The 15,234-nt window shown below is 47.6% G+C and overlaps 1 long non-coding RNA gene across 1 annotated transcript; it reads left to right on the top strand.

The window, feature by feature from the left end:
* Nucleotides 1–333: 333 nt before the first annotated feature.
* Nucleotides 334–8,586, top strand: LOC140635811 (uncharacterized). Its single transcript, XR_012033136.1, has 3 exons — nucleotides 334–428; nucleotides 6,290–6,541; nucleotides 7,532–8,586. It is a non-coding gene; the product is annotated as an uncharacterized lncRNA (long non-coding RNA).
* Nucleotides 8,587–15,234: the final 6,648 nt, after the last annotated feature.

The following is a 15,234-nucleotide window of genomic DNA, read 5'->3' as shown; positions in this document are numbered from 1 at the left end:
TTGGACTTCCTCACAATCTACACATCTCATTAGTCACTGACTCCTGTATCATATTCCTTCCCCTTCCTCCATTTCCAACATATAAGGCTTCACCAATAGTAAAAGCTTCTAACTGACCCCACTCAAGTTTATTCATTTGTTCATTTAATAATTATCGACTGTTTTGTAATCATCTGATGTTGTCCATCAAAGATTTCCAGTTTCTCCCTTCTTAACGTTCAGTAGAATTTTATTCCCTGGCCCTTTGTGGTTAGTCAGGACCATGTGATTACTTCTTCTGGCCAATGAGATGTGGGTGTCTTTCAGACGGAGCATGTCTTTTTCTCACTGAGACTCCAAGTTCCCTCTTCTCCTCTCAGTTGGCAACCAGCAACGTCTGAGATGGTGATAGCTCATCATCAAGTAACCTGGATCCCTAAATGGCTCTGGTGAGTAGAGCCTCTGTGTGGACCCACAGAGAACATGTAGCATGGGAGAGAAATAAACTTTTTAATCTTAAGCCTCCAATCCCCCAAATAAACTTAATAAATAAGCTAATTAGAGTGCCTGTTAGATGTTGATAAGTGTGCTATGGGAAAAATCAAACAGTGTTAAGGGGCTTGGAAGTGAGGGGATGGGGACTCTGATTTGAATTGCATCGCTGAGCTAGATCTCATTAAGGAGATAACTTTTGTGCAAAATCTGGAAGGAGGCAAGATAGCAAAATGTACAGATGTCTCTGAGAAGGCAAGAGAGGGAAGAACCAGTGCAAAGCCCCTGTGGCAGGGACATGCCTAGAATGTGGGGGAAGAGGAGGCCTGGCTGGCTGGCAAGAGTGAGCCAAGTGTAAGGAAGAAGATGAGGTCGCAGCCAGATTGTATCGGGTCTTGTATGTCATTTTAAGCAGTTTGGCTTTTGCTGTGAGTAAGATGCTAACCAGAGCCGTCTGACTGCTGTTTTAAGAAAGCTGATGAGGGGATGCCTGGATGGCTCAGTGGTTGAACGTCTGCCTTCATCTTAGGGTGTGATCCAGGAGTCCCAGGATTGAGTCCCAGGATCGAGTCCCACATCAGGCTCCCTGCATGGAATCTGCTTTTCCCTCTGCTTATGTCTCTGCCTCCCTGTGTGTCTCTCATGAATAAATAAATAAAATCTTAAAAAAATATATATTTAAGAAAGCTGATAAGAATAACAGCAGACTCAGGAAGATCAGTTAGGAGGCTTTGCAGTGGTTGGGACTAAAATGGCCACCAATGGTGAGAACTGTTCAAATTCCAGATTGATTCTGAGGTTAGAACTAACATGATTTGGTTATAAATGGGATGTGAAAGCAAAAGACAGAGAGGCATCAAGGACAACCCTAAGATTTTGGACCCGAGCAACTGGAAGAGTGGTATTGCCCTTAACTGAGTTGGAGAAGACACTGGGGAATAGATTTCAGGAGAAAAGATCAAGGAGGTTAGGCTTGGACAGTGACTAGAGATATTTGATAGTTAATAGATAAGAGATCATTGAAATCAGTACTGGATTGGATATAGTCATCTGACTTCAAGACAGAGATATTGGTAGAATGTAAATTTAAAGAGTTATGACTGTATGGATTGCATTTAAAGCCGTGTGAGTATACAAGTCCCCAAAAGAGTATATTGTACATAGTGGAGGGAAGAGGTGCAAGGAACGACTCTGAGAAATGGGGAGATGAGAGGACCCAGCAAACAAGATGAATAGCAGAGAACACAGGGACTTGAAGAGACACCAGAAGGATGTAATGTTCTGGAGATTAAGGGAAGAAGTGATCCAAGGAGAAGGAAGTGATCCATTAGGTCAAGTGCTGCTGAGAGCTTATTTTAAATGAGGGCTATGAGTTTACCATTTGATTTAGCCACACAGGCTTCAGAAATTGATTGGAATGGAGGAGAGAGGAATTGTAGCCAATGAGTGTAGACAGTACATTCAAGGAGTTTCGCTGTAAGAGCTGAGAATGAGAACAGTAGGTTTTGAAATTACCCAGTGGAGAAGGAAACATTAGTGAGATGAGGCAGCAGTGGTGGGAATTGCTGGGGTGATGTCCTTCAAAAAGTGACAGACGAGGAGATCCAGGGCATGAGCGAAGGTTGGCCTCTGCACAGGCAGCTCATCCACAGGAGCAGGGGAAAAGTTAGATGACCCGGACACAGATGCAGGTGGGTGGAGAGATGTAGAGGCGGGAGCTTGAGGAAGGGCTCTTTCTTTTTTTTCTTTTTTTTTTAATTTATTTTTTATTGGTGTTCAATTTACCAACATACAGAATAACCCCCGGTGCCCGTCACCCATTCACTCCCACCCCCCGCCCTCCTCCCCTTCTACCACCCCTAGTTCGTTTCCCAGAGTTAGCAGTCTTTACGTTCTGTCTCCCTTTCTGATATTTCCCACACATTTCTTCTCCCTTCCCTTATATTCCCTTTCACTATTATTTATATTCCCCAAATGAATGAGAACATATAATGTTCGTCCTTCTCCGACTGACTTACTTCACTCAGCATAATACCCTCCAGTTCCATCCACGTTGAAGCAAATGGTGGGTATTTGTCATTTCTAAGAGCTGAGTAATATTCCATTGTATACATAAACCACATCTTCTTTATCCATTCATCTTTCGTTGGACACCGAGGCTCCTTCCACAGTGTGGCTATCGTGGACATTGCTGCTATAAACATCGGGGTGCAGGTGTCCCGGCGTTTCATTGCATCTGTATCTTTGGGGTAAATCCCCAACAGTGCAATTGCTGGGCCGTAGGGCAGGTCTATTTTTAACTCTTTGAGGAACCTCCACACAGTTTTCCAGAGTGGCTGCACCAGTTCACATTCCCACCAACAGTGTAAGAGGGTTCCCTTTTCTCCGCATCCTCTCCAACATTTGTTGTTTCCTGCCTTGTTAATTTGCCCCATTCTCACTGGTGTGAGGTGGTATCTCATTGTGGTTTTGATTTGTATTTCCCTGATGGCAAGTGATGCAGAGCATTTTCTCATGTGCGTGTTGGCCATGTCTATGTCTTCCTCTGTGAGATTTCTGTTCATGTCTTTTGCCCATTTCATGATTGGATTGTTTGTTTCTTTGCTGTTGAGTTTGATAAGTTCTTTATAGATCTTGGAAACTAGCCCTTTATCTGACACGTCATTTGCAAATATCTTCTCCCATTCTGTAGGTTGTCTTTTAGTTTTGTTGACTGTATCCTTTGCTGTGCAAAAGCTTCTTATCTTGATGAAGTCCCAATAGTTCATTTTTGCTTTTGTTTCTTTTGCCTTCGTGGATGTATCTTGCAAGAAGTTACTGTGGCCGAGTTCAAAAAGGGTGTTGCCTGTGTTCTTCTCTAGGATTTTGATGGAATCTTGTCTCACATTTAGATCTTTCATCCATTTTGAGTTTATCTTTGTGTATGGTGTAAGAGAATGGTCTAGTTTCATTCTTCTGCATGTGGATGTTCAATTTTCCCAGCACCATTTATTGAATAGACTGTCCTTTTCCCAGTGGATAGTCTTTCTTGCTTAGTCAAATATTAGTTGACCATCGAGTTGAGGGCCCATCTCTGGATTCTCTATTCTGTTCCATTGATCTATGTGTCTGTTTTTGTGCCAGTACCACACTGTCTTGATGACCACAGCTTTGTAGTACAACCTGAAATCTCTAGGGCTGCTTTTTCTCCATGCAATAGGAAGCAAGGTCTTGGCTGAGATGGCAGGTGGGGCAGGAGGTGTGGGGGCCAGCAGAGAAAGGATTCATCTAGGAGAGTGGGAGAGTGCATGGGTCCGTGATCGCCAGGCAGCAGTAGAGGCCCACCAGAGGGTAGCGGTCACGACCAGTCAGGAAGAGTACGTACTTTCCTGCTGCCATGGTCCACGCTGTGTGGGCACAGGCATGGAGTGGGCTCAGAAATGGAGTTTACCAGGGCAGAGCTTTGCCAAACAAAACAGTGAAGCAAAAAGGGGTATTGGGGATGAGAGCATATGAGAAAAGAAGTGATTAAAGTGGTAAACTGTGGAATTTGAGCCAAGGTTGGTGGGGAGAGAGAAAAGTAGGGTATGAGTTGAAGGTGAGAGAAGGGACCCTTCACTGAGAGGATTGCCGATGATGAGATTTCAGGAGCCCTAAGCTGTGAAGTTGGGAGGTGCTGGTCAGAGAGGGAGACGCACCGAATTGAGGTTCTGGAAAGGATGCAGTCACTGTTAATGTCAGGCTCTTGAGTATTTGAGATAGGGCCGGGACAAGACCTCTGGGGAAGAGGCGCCCAGGGAACTGAGAAGCCAGCTACGTGCAAGAGTGATGACAGATGGTGCTGGTGAGAGTGACATCGAACCAGGTACCAAGAGCCCTACAAGAAATGAAGGGTAGTCATCTGGGGTTTGTGGGAGACTGGCCCAATGGGGGGCTGGTGGGCGCTGCAGACTGACGACTTGACCTTCAAAGCTGAGAAGTATAAAGGAAGAATGGCTTGAAACAGCAAGAAGGAAAGAGGAAGACACCTGCTCCACCCCGCGGTAGGAAGGATGTGACCGAGAAAAATAAGCACCACTGGAGAAGGCTGCAGGGAACTGTTCTCAGAAGAGAGACTGTGTTCGGTGAGAGCAAAAAAGAAAGAGAGGATGTGGTGGATATAGGATAACCCTTCTATCCAGCTCAACACATTTCAGTAACTTCCCACAACACCTAGAGCCTAATAGACCAAATTCCATGCCACCTGTTCACTCTCTCTCTCTATCCCAACCACAGTGTCCTTTGCATCTTTCATAACCTGCCACACTCTCCCCCAGCCCCAGGGCCTTTGCATTTGCTGCCATGCTTTCTCTTCGTGAAACTGCACTCCAATCCTGTAGATCTCATTTCCTATAAGAAACCTTGCTGAATACCCCCTTTAATATCAGGGCACTGTGCTGGTGCCATAGAAGGAATTGTGATCCACACACTGTTCCGTTCTCAAGTAGTCCAAAGTGTGGCGAGACAAATGAAGAGGTGAGCAGGTGGTTTGAGAGTGTGCTCAAGGAGTTTGGGCTCCATCCTGGGAGCTCTGAGGGACCACTGAAGGGTATCTACTTTGGAAGGTATATATTTCTTTTGCTGAAGGTTTATGAGCAGAAGCAGAACATGAGCAAATTTGGTCTCTTTGTGAGTGGCCCCAGAGTGAGTGCAGAGGTGGATTTCAGGAGCCAGATGACCACAGCATTTTGGGGCACAAAATAAGGCCTAGTGCTTTCTGGGGGGAAACCTTTGGCTAAGATCCTAGAACCACCAGAGCAACAGAATGTCCTGGACTGGCGGCCTCCCACCCACCACCCAGACAGTTTAACTAGCTTTATAATAGGTACACCTTCTCCATTATATTCTGAGGCCATGTCCTGTCCTTCCTTGCACCTATGACCCGTATGAACTGCGGCACCCTCAGGTGTACCAGAACACTGAGTTCCTTTATTTTCTCATTGTGGTTCGAAATCTGTGTTTCTCTATTTCTGAGGCAATGTCAAGATTCCCCAAGTCCTTCATAGGGCTGAGGGTCTGGTGGTCGGGCATTTATCGACAGGGATTACCATGGAGACATCTGGGGCTCTTTCCGGATGGGGCTCATAGGTCCACTAGCTCTGGGATGCTTCTCCACTATTCTCAGAACCTGAAAGTTCTTTGCAAGGGTGCAAATGCAGCCACTTCCCTCCGGGCCTGGACACTTGTGTGGCCCGCCACAGGACCAGGTTGCAGTTGGTGACTTAGAGCCCTCTCCCCTCGCTGGCCAGGAGAACTCTCTAGAGGGGAGAAGGCTTCTCTGCCTCCTGCCTAGTAACACAGCTTCTTTCCTCAACCCTATACCTGTCTCTTGTATGGTCACAACAGACCTGGAGACCTCTAAAACCCCAAATCTAATTTTAACAGCTGAAAAAAAATCTTGTTTCCCTTTCTCCTAATCACTAAACCTGCCAGAAATTGATGGGAAATGTTTGCATTTCTATCATTTTGGGACATCAGAGAAGTGTATTAAAAATAAAACAATTGGGATCCTTGGGTGGCGCAGCGGTTTAGCGCCTGCCTTTGGCCCAGGGCGTGATCCTGGAGACCCGGGATCGAATCCCACGTCGGGCTCCCGGTGCATGGAGCCTGCTTCTCCCTCTGCCTGTGTCTCTGCCTCTCTCTCTCTCTCTCACTGTGTGCCTATCATAAATAAAAAATAAAAAAAAATTAAAAAAATAAAATAAAATAAAACAATTGTGCTTTTAAAATATGCAAACAGCCAGAACATTCTATCTTGCTAATGTCTTTGCCTGCAATCTCCTTTCCCATTTTTCACCAGGCCAACTCCCACTTATCCTTGAGGACTCAGCTCAGACATCACCTCGGATAGGAATTATCCACATCCATGAAACACCACCTCTGCAAGAGGCCCTGCATCATTTTCTTCCATGTGGCCAACCCACCACACCTGGCTCGTATCAAGTGTGTGCTAAACTGAATGGAATTCAGGGCAAGGTATCGGACTAACAGGATCTGCCTTGACTAGTGGCTGCCCAGGGAAGATGGGCTCAAATGAGAAACTGCAGACGAGGTACAAGATTGGGGGATACTGTAGTTCTCAGAGTAGGACGTTCAAAGGCAGAACAAGAGGGAAGCAGGGCCTTGCCACCTGGCTTCTCACCTCTGCTTACGCCAGGCATCTGGAGAATGGGAGATGTTTCTAGAACTGACCAGCAGGTGTCAGCATTGCCCCTTGGATGAGGGACTGCTTCCCACCGGATAAGCAAAAGGCTCTTTCTTGCTCTGGAAAGCACCACACAGGAGGCCAGTCTCAGAGTGATTTGAGGCACAGATGAGGTCAGGATGCCAGCTGCTCTACACGCTGTAGCCATCTATAACCAGTTGTGGGCCTAATTTTTTCTAATTCCAAGCCTTCTTAGAGGGGTATTGCATGCTTGTTAAAATAGATGAAAGAATGAATGAATGACTCAGAGGCTTCCCTAGAACCTCTGAATCAGAATCTCCCGGATAGTTACTGGGAATCCCCCAGTGGTTTTGATGGAGGTAGGCCAAATTCTCATCTGTGTGATTAGAGCCCATGGCTAGCCCTTCAGTTACGAAATTGACCTTAATCTATCAAGAAAACCTAGTACATCTGGGCCCACCACCCACCCCTCTGCCCCAGGACTGAACATCAACAGGGAGGGTGGAGCAGGGTGCCTCCAGGGGTCCAGCCTCTATGCTACCTATAGGTGCTCTCCTCTCTTGTTTTTCCCTAGCCTTGGCAGGGCTGCAACCCCAGCAGAGCCCACCCCTACTGTCCTCTGAGCTTTAACCCAGCCGCAGGGCTTGTTGACTAGCCTACAGAAGCAAACAGGGTGGCTGAGGAGTGCTTAGTGGCCAGCTCTATCACCTCTCAGGCAGGCCATATTTGCAGTGGTACCTCCTAAAGCTGAGGCCCATGAAGAGCATCCTGGTGTTGATCAGGTCCACAGGTTAGCAGGATTACCCACACATGCAAAATTGGGATGACTTTGGGTTTTAACAGTAGGTGACCACATTCTTCTACTTCTTCCTGCAGCCTCTCTGAGTCACTGCACGCTGATGGCCCTGGGCAGAAAGCTGCCAAAGTGGGTAAATCCTGGAAGAGTGAAGCCCAGGTGCTGACTGGGCCAATTTAAAGGAGCTAGCCTGGTTGGGACCCATCCCGGTGGTTCCCCAGCCATCATTTTTTGTCTTCATGCTTTTGTCCATTCTGGTCTTTTACCACGAAGTCTTCTCCTAGACTGACCCCTGCCATCCAAATCCTATATGTTTCAAAAAGTCACTTTTCAGAGGCCACCTGTGAGGTCTGTAACATTTGCTCTGAATCTCTGTCATGGAACCATGTGAGATGGTAGTTGAGATGTATATATATAATCTTCTTGACTGCGTTGGAAGCACTGGAAGCAACCCTGAAGGATGGGAGGGGGCACCATGTTATACCTGCCCCTTGGCCCCTAGTACAAAGTTTTATGTGGACATGACAAGAGGAGGCCCACAGGAAGTGATGAAAGAAGACAAAAGAGAGTTGTGACCGTTAAATAGTGTGAATCCAGAAGGTGAAGGGAGAAGATGGCGGCAAGGTGCGGTGGAAGGGAGGGTTTTGTCATGGAGTAGAAATTGATCTAGGCCCTGAAGGATGGTTCAGAAGATCAGATGAAAGGTCACCAGCATGTTCTCAGAGCTTTCTTAATTAAAGTCAGTGCTGACATTTCCTGGATAGGATAAAAGTGACTCATGGGTGGAGCAGGCCAATCATGATCAACTGTCAATCTTGCTGGTACTTTCAGTTTATCCCCAACAGAACTTTCTGGAGTGTGTGCACCAACCAGGGAGTGAGGAGTACATAGTCAGCAAGGCCTTGGCTTCTCTCCTAGACCCAGTTCACACCAAGAAAGGAACATCAAGCACAAAGCCAGGGAGGGAGTGAAAGGCAGAAATGCTGTCAGAGTGGGCCCAGCATCTCCTAACCCAGTTTTTCTGCTGGCTTGAAGCAGAGTTGTGATGAGGCCAATGCCTGACCAGTCTGGCAGTCACATCCTAAAATCAAAGAGGGAATAGCCCGACAGGTGGAATCCATGTCTTTCCCGCAAATCAGAGGTTCACCTTCTGGCCTGGAGCCTGAGGACTTTTGCACTTGCATGAACCTCCCTACCTTCTCCTCCTCTACCCCCAAGGTAAACGTGGTGAGACTTTGAGCTATGACAGCTTCTAGTCTTAAGTGAAAATTTAGGGTTTTGTTCAATGAGGGTCAAGGTGTTTGGAGGAGACAACAAGTAAGATGGAGAAAGCAGAGGTGCCCCCAGGGTGGATAAAAATCTTGTTTGTTGCTTTCTCGGCTCTGCTCTGGAGCGTTACCCACACTTACCAGGCTTCCTTCCAAGTTTGCTTAAGACAAGGAAAGGTTCCATGAGGGAAGGAGTCCCCTCTTAGCCACCCACTTGGCCCTGAGGTTGGGTGTGGATGTCATGGACAGGATGGAGAGCTGCTTGTTAGTGCCATGTCAGGACTCCACCCACCATGGCTTGTCTGGGAGACTCACCCGCGTTGGCTAGGCAAACGATATGACAGGGACAGAGTGTGCCTTGTGTCCTCCTGGGAGAATGAGCTCTCTACTATCTGATGGCACTCTGTTCAAAAAATGTGTATCTCCCTACCTCTACTCTTCCTCCTTGAGGGCCTCACTGTAATCTTTATCAAGCCACATTGCTGAGTTCTGAAAAACAGACAAATTATGTCCATGTGGGAACAAGCTCCTCCCTTGTGGCATCTCATGAGGTCTGACCACCCAGAGGAGCCCTGGCTTTGAGTGCTGGCCCTGGGCCCTGGCCCTCCTCCTCTGCCCTAGGCTGGCCTGCTGCCTCCCATGAGTCATTCAGGTAATCAGGAGGGCAATCACAGGAGAAAAACAACACTCTCATTGCCCCAGGTAGCAAGTCCCAGCCCAGGGAAGAGTACACTTGCTGGGGTATTACTTGCAGTTGACCAGAGTTAGGCCTGTCCCTGGGGCAGCAGGAAGAGGCTGTGGCAGAGATGCTGGGAGGGGCCGCAGGAGAAGCGTCCCGGAACCTGACGTGCGTCCTGAGTTGCCATGTTTAACGTCAGCACCTTCAGATGCCCTTTCATAGGGCAGGAACCAGGAAGGCTAGAGGTAATGAGATCAGGATGGTGCCAGGTGAATTCCATGGAAGACAGTGTTGAACCCCTCATGTTAACCAATGGCTTTTATAAATAGCCACACTTCCTTGCTAGCTCATCCCAAACACACCGTCCTTCCTCTACACCCTCTACACCCACATCGCATGAAATTAATGGATCATGGGTCTGACGGCCACTATAATGCTTACCACCTGCTAAGCACTGAATGGACATCTTTTGAGTTTGTGAATGAACACCTAGGCCCATGCAGCACCCCACTGTGCCAGAGTAGCTCTAATGACAGAGCAGCTGCTGATCTTGGGATGCTGATTTGAGTGGTCATGCAACCCCTTGGGCACTTCTCCAAAAGTAGGGTAGAGACATACTGTGCCAGAAGGTCAACATCCTCAGAGTTGCTAAGCTTATGAGAACAACAGGCACAGCCTCAGGGTACTCCTGCTTGATGGGTGGGTGAACCAGTCTGGTTATAGTTGCACATCTGGTTAATATTGCTTTCTCCCCTGGAGAAACAGCAAGTCTGGGTCTTATTTAGTTATGACTTCTAGCACAGAGCCTGGCTCATCCCAAGTACCCAGCAGGTACCTATGAGATGAAGTGTGCATGTACCTCCTTCATATCTGGGCTTCTATCCCGTTGCCAGCCACCATTCATGCAGCGATGCATGAAGTATAATGACCCACCACTGCCCTACACACCCCCAGGACAGGAGCCCCAGGGATGGATTCTCTTCCTCCCCCAACATCTGCCCCAGAGTTTAGAAGTGGTTCCCCAGGCTCTGCAGCCCTGGCAGGCCCTTTGCACACAGAGATGGTATTTGTGGGATGCTCTTTTGGATGAAAGAAAGGCACTACACATTCCATTTGACAGAGGCTTGAGGAATTCTCAGAAAAAAGAAAAAATATGAGCTGGTTCCTCAGACTGCTTAGAATATTGTATCCTCTCCTCCTCTCCCTTGGTTTCCTTTCCAACATCACAGAAGGCTCACTGTTGAACCCATCATGTTGATCAATTGCCTTCTGGTCACTGAAGGACCTAGAAGGACCAGCTCTGTCTTGGGTACATGTGAGAAAAATACATCTCCTCTGGTCCCCACCAGGAGCCCAAATCCCCTCAGAGAAACCTGCTGGCTCTTCAGATTCCAGATGCTGAACCTGGATCTTGTAATTGATACCCTGAGCCTAGTGGAAGCAACGGGAGCTACCTCTGACGGGAATGGACTTGTGTGAGGCAAAAAGGAATCTCCCAAGCCAGCCAGAGGAGACATTCGAGAGTTTTCGGCTCTATCTAGTCCTGGGTGTTTGCTTAAATGAGTACCAGCTGACAGAACCTTTGGCATCTGTCATGCCCCCTGCCCCCTCTAAGCCTTGAGATCTCAGCAGCACACAGCACCCTGAAGTACAAAGCAACCTAAATGTGATGTCTTGGCTGGGGGGAGAGGGGTGGCATGGGCCCAATGAGCATGAACCACATCAAGAGAGTAGAGACCCCAAGAACCATAACAGCCACTGGACAGACAGTGGCAGGAGTGGGGACAAAATCACCCATAGCATCAGACCGCAAGTGACATGGGAACATAGAATCCATGAAAAACCCTCTGTGGAGGCTCAAAGACCAGCTAGACTCCCATCTTGTCTGTCCCTGTCAGAAGCTCATTGTCCAGTCCCTTATCTCTGCAGCAAGTGGCAGCTGTAGCAATAATTACAAACAAAGAAAACCCTCATCAGCATCAGTTTTGAGGTCTGAATGTGGTGCGTGCTCAGAGGGGTTGAAGAAAGGCAGCTTTCTAGGTGGGAGTCAGTCATACAGTCACGATTACTCACTAACCCAGGGCTGTGCATTTGAGGCAGCCCATGCGTGCTCCCATCTACCTTCCTAGAAATGGCCTTCAAGGCTGGTTCTGCCCCCTATGGTTGAGCAGCAAGGGCCAGCTCTGCCCTCAAGTAGGATGTTTCCTCCTGGCTATCTACTATAATCTTGCCCCTCCAGGGTCAAGAGAAGGAAAGGTAAGGTAAAGTTGCTTAGGAAAGGTAAGAGCATTGGAGCAGATGGTAGCCCAGGCACGGTGGCTTCTGTGAACACCAGCCCTCTAAGCAGAGCCATGCAGTACAGCTCTTCCTCTTCAAAAGACCCCCCCCACCGCCCGCCCCGCCTGTCCTACAGCATCCCATCTGCCCAGAGTTGAATCCTGGCTCAGATTTGCAGTCAACTGACTGATGTAAGTGCCACTAAATGCTGGGAAGAGTAATAGGCCCTTTCATGGTTAGGCCTCATAGCAGCCTTCCAAGGGGAGTATTTTCCTTTTAAAAATGCAGAAATTCAAACTCAGATTACCTAATGACTTGCCTAAAATCACAAAGCAAAGTGGAAGACACGGGGCTTCTGATTCCTAATTCAGCGTCCTGCCACTCTGCAAAAGCCACCTCCTTCTTTGAAACCCTGAATGGTGCCAGCTACCCTTTCTGAATCCCTCAGCATGGAACAAGGCAGGACGATGAAGAGCAAGGTGTGGTCAGTGCCTCCTGTCTGTCAGACGTGGTATAAACATTTTCCTCTGCAGAGCCCCCTTGGTGGCGGATAGAAGTCGGCCGTGTTCTGGGGGCCACACGTGGTGGTTAAGAGCATGGGCTCATACCAGATGGCTGGGCTTAAAACCCCCTGCACTGCTAGGCACTACCTGTGTCATATCAGACAAAATAGTTGCTTCTCTAGACCTCAGTTCCCTCACCTAGAAAATGGGATTATAATAGCACCAGCTCACAGAGTTTGTTTGGGCTTTGAGTTAATTTGTGCAAAGCACTTAAAACAGTCGTTAGCACTTAGTAAATGCTCTGTGTAAAAGCTCTACCAATAACAACAATTGATATTGTTGTTGTGAATACCAATTACGTTTGATATTTAATATTACATCCAAACAAGGCAAAATCATTGACATTCCTATTTTATGCCCGAAAAAAAAAGAAAATCTGAAGCCAAGCCACCAGGAACTGCTCTATCCTCAGGGTCTGGGGCCACATCACCTACGCAGAGTGCCCTCTCCTGGGAGGTACTGAGGTGTTGGGACTGGGCCTTCCAGGAACATGTTTCTCTGGCTGGGGAGTTGAGCCTGGTTTGGCCTTCTTCCTACTGCCAGGCTCTGCTCTCAAGCACCCATCTATCCTGGGAACACTCAGGCTGTCATTGTGGCATAAAGGCTGCACAAAGTACACAGCAAGCCACCCAGAGGCCTGGCCTGCCAGCAGCTACTTGCTGCCTCGCATGCGAGATGGACAAGGCCTGCTTCTTGGCCTGCATCTCAGCGCCAAAGAAAGGTTTCTGACGAGGCCTGGAGCTTGTTCCTGCCTCGCTGACAGGGAGGACACTGGCTTCCTTCCTGAGTCTTTCACTTTCTTCTTACTCTTCCCTCTCTTAGTAGGATCTGGGTGGGCCTTCACCCAAATCAGTTGTCTAAAGAGCTGCTTCTACTTTTCATTCTGCCGAGTCTTCTCTCCTGGTAGGCAGAAGCACGTGACGTGGATGTCACTGTGATGGAGCATATGGCATGTGTGATGGTGGCAGTGGGACTATTGAGAGAACACACCCACCTCCTGGTAAAGCTAGTGATGGTGGAGGACAGGAATCGTGTAAGGGCTCAGGGCATTTCCCAGACTATGGACAGCAGATTTCAGGAGGCTCCTGGAAAAGTGAACATATGATGTGTTCTAGTTATGTGCTCCTAGCTCTTGTAGTATATGGATTCTCAAACCTCTGTGGTCTACCACAGTAGAAGTTTATTTCCTATGCCCTCAAGGGCTCACCCAGGAACCCAGGCCAGCAAAGGCACGGCCCCTTTAACATGCGGCTTCTAAAGACAGCTGGAGTGGAGACATCCAACCCACAGATGGGGCAGGGGGGCTGTGGAGAGGCAGGAAGGAAGATTTGGGGGGTGAGCCCTGTAATCGGGAACACGTCACTTCTGCCTGCATGCTGTCGGCCAGAACCCCACCACAAGTTTCCTCATCTTAAGTGAGCTGGAAACACAGTCTCTGCTGGAAAGTCCTTCCCAGCAACAATCCCACACCATGGCCTGGAAACATGACTGGTGCAATCAACCCAACGGGAATGCCCGCTGGAGGCATTCTAGAATGAAATTCTTCTGAGATCTCTGCTGCTCCTGAGGTAGAAGGAGAGTAGGAAGGATCTAAAAAGGACACCTTAATGAACATGAATGGTAAATAAATAGGCTAAAGCAGCTGCCCAGGAAACTCTGTTAAGCTGGGCTCAGTTACTTGCTGGCTGTGTGACCTTGGCGAAATTACCCAATCAGTCTATGTCTTAGTTTTTCCACCTGTTAAATGGGTAAAATAACAACAGCTGCCTCATAGGACTATTGAGGGGTTTAAATAAAATTCAATCTATTCTTGGTACTCGGCCTGACACCTATGAAATGTCTGATAACTGTTAGCTACTGCTCTTGCTGCTCCTACTAGTACATGGCTGATCTACCAATAGTCTATCAAGCATCATAGCAATCAGAGAAAAGTCTAGAAGACAAAACTAAACAAATATACCCCAGTTTTGAAAATCAAAGAAGTGAATTTTCTCAATGCTGTCCATGCCATGCAAAATTTCGAACTATGCGACTATTCAGCAAACATAATTATATACCCATCAGTGCCAGGCTCTGTTCTGGACCCTGGCTTAGGGGATGGGAGGTGAGGAGGGACTTCTTGGGGGATATTTTACATTCGAGATGCTTATTTGGCACCCAAGAAGAGACTGCGGCAGCTAGTTGGGTTCATGAATCTGGAGATAAGGAAGAACCCATGTTGGAGAGGTACGTGCCCAAGAATGCTGAAATTAGCAAGGGACTAAGGTAACGGGAAAAGAGAGGAAGTCCAAGGACAGCTGGAGTGGATCCCAATGTTGAGATGCGGAGAAGAGAAAGAGGAAGCAGCACAGGAAGACTAAAAGGGAATAGCCAGCGAGGTCAGAGGACAACCAGGATAAGGTCCCAGAGGCTAGTGAAGATGAGATTTCAAGCAAGAGGATGGGATTGACTGTGTCAACTCCAGCTGAAAGGTGTAGGAAGATAAAGACCAAGGGATGACCATTGGAACCATTGGTTTAAAGGATCATCACTTTCTTGGAAAGAAAGTGATAATGATTAGGATTCAAGATAGGTTTTGCCAGATGAAGCACATTCTTTTATTTATAAAATGTCCCTGGACAGTTCCATAGTTTGCCCAGATTTCAACATGGTGTTTGGGGAAAAAAAATTTTTTTTTAACACAATGGCAAAATAAAGGCTTATGACGCAGGTTTAAATTTATAACTGGCCTATTCTACTCTCTCCTTTTGGCCTGTTCAAAATGTTATCAAGGACTCGAATAAAAGCATTATTGCAATGGCGGCCTCATTTGCAGATGTTACAAAGCTCGGCAGGATAGAAATCTACTGAAGGAACCCAGAGGGTCCCACAGGCCTAGGTAAGTGGGTAGAGCAAACAAAATGGCATTTAACAGGAACGAATGGGAATTCCTGTGCTTTGGTAGCAAGAACTGGATATATAAATGTCAGATGGGGGAACCAGTGGTTAGCCACAGT

The sequence above is a fragment of the Canis lupus genome, chromosome 6 (genome assembly GCF_048164855.1).
Source record: "Canis lupus baileyi chromosome 6, mCanLup2.hap1, whole genome shotgun sequence".
Lineage (NCBI taxonomy): Eukaryota > Metazoa > Chordata > Mammalia > Carnivora > Canidae > Canis > Canis lupus.
This window is presented reverse-complemented; position numbering and strand designations above follow the sequence as displayed.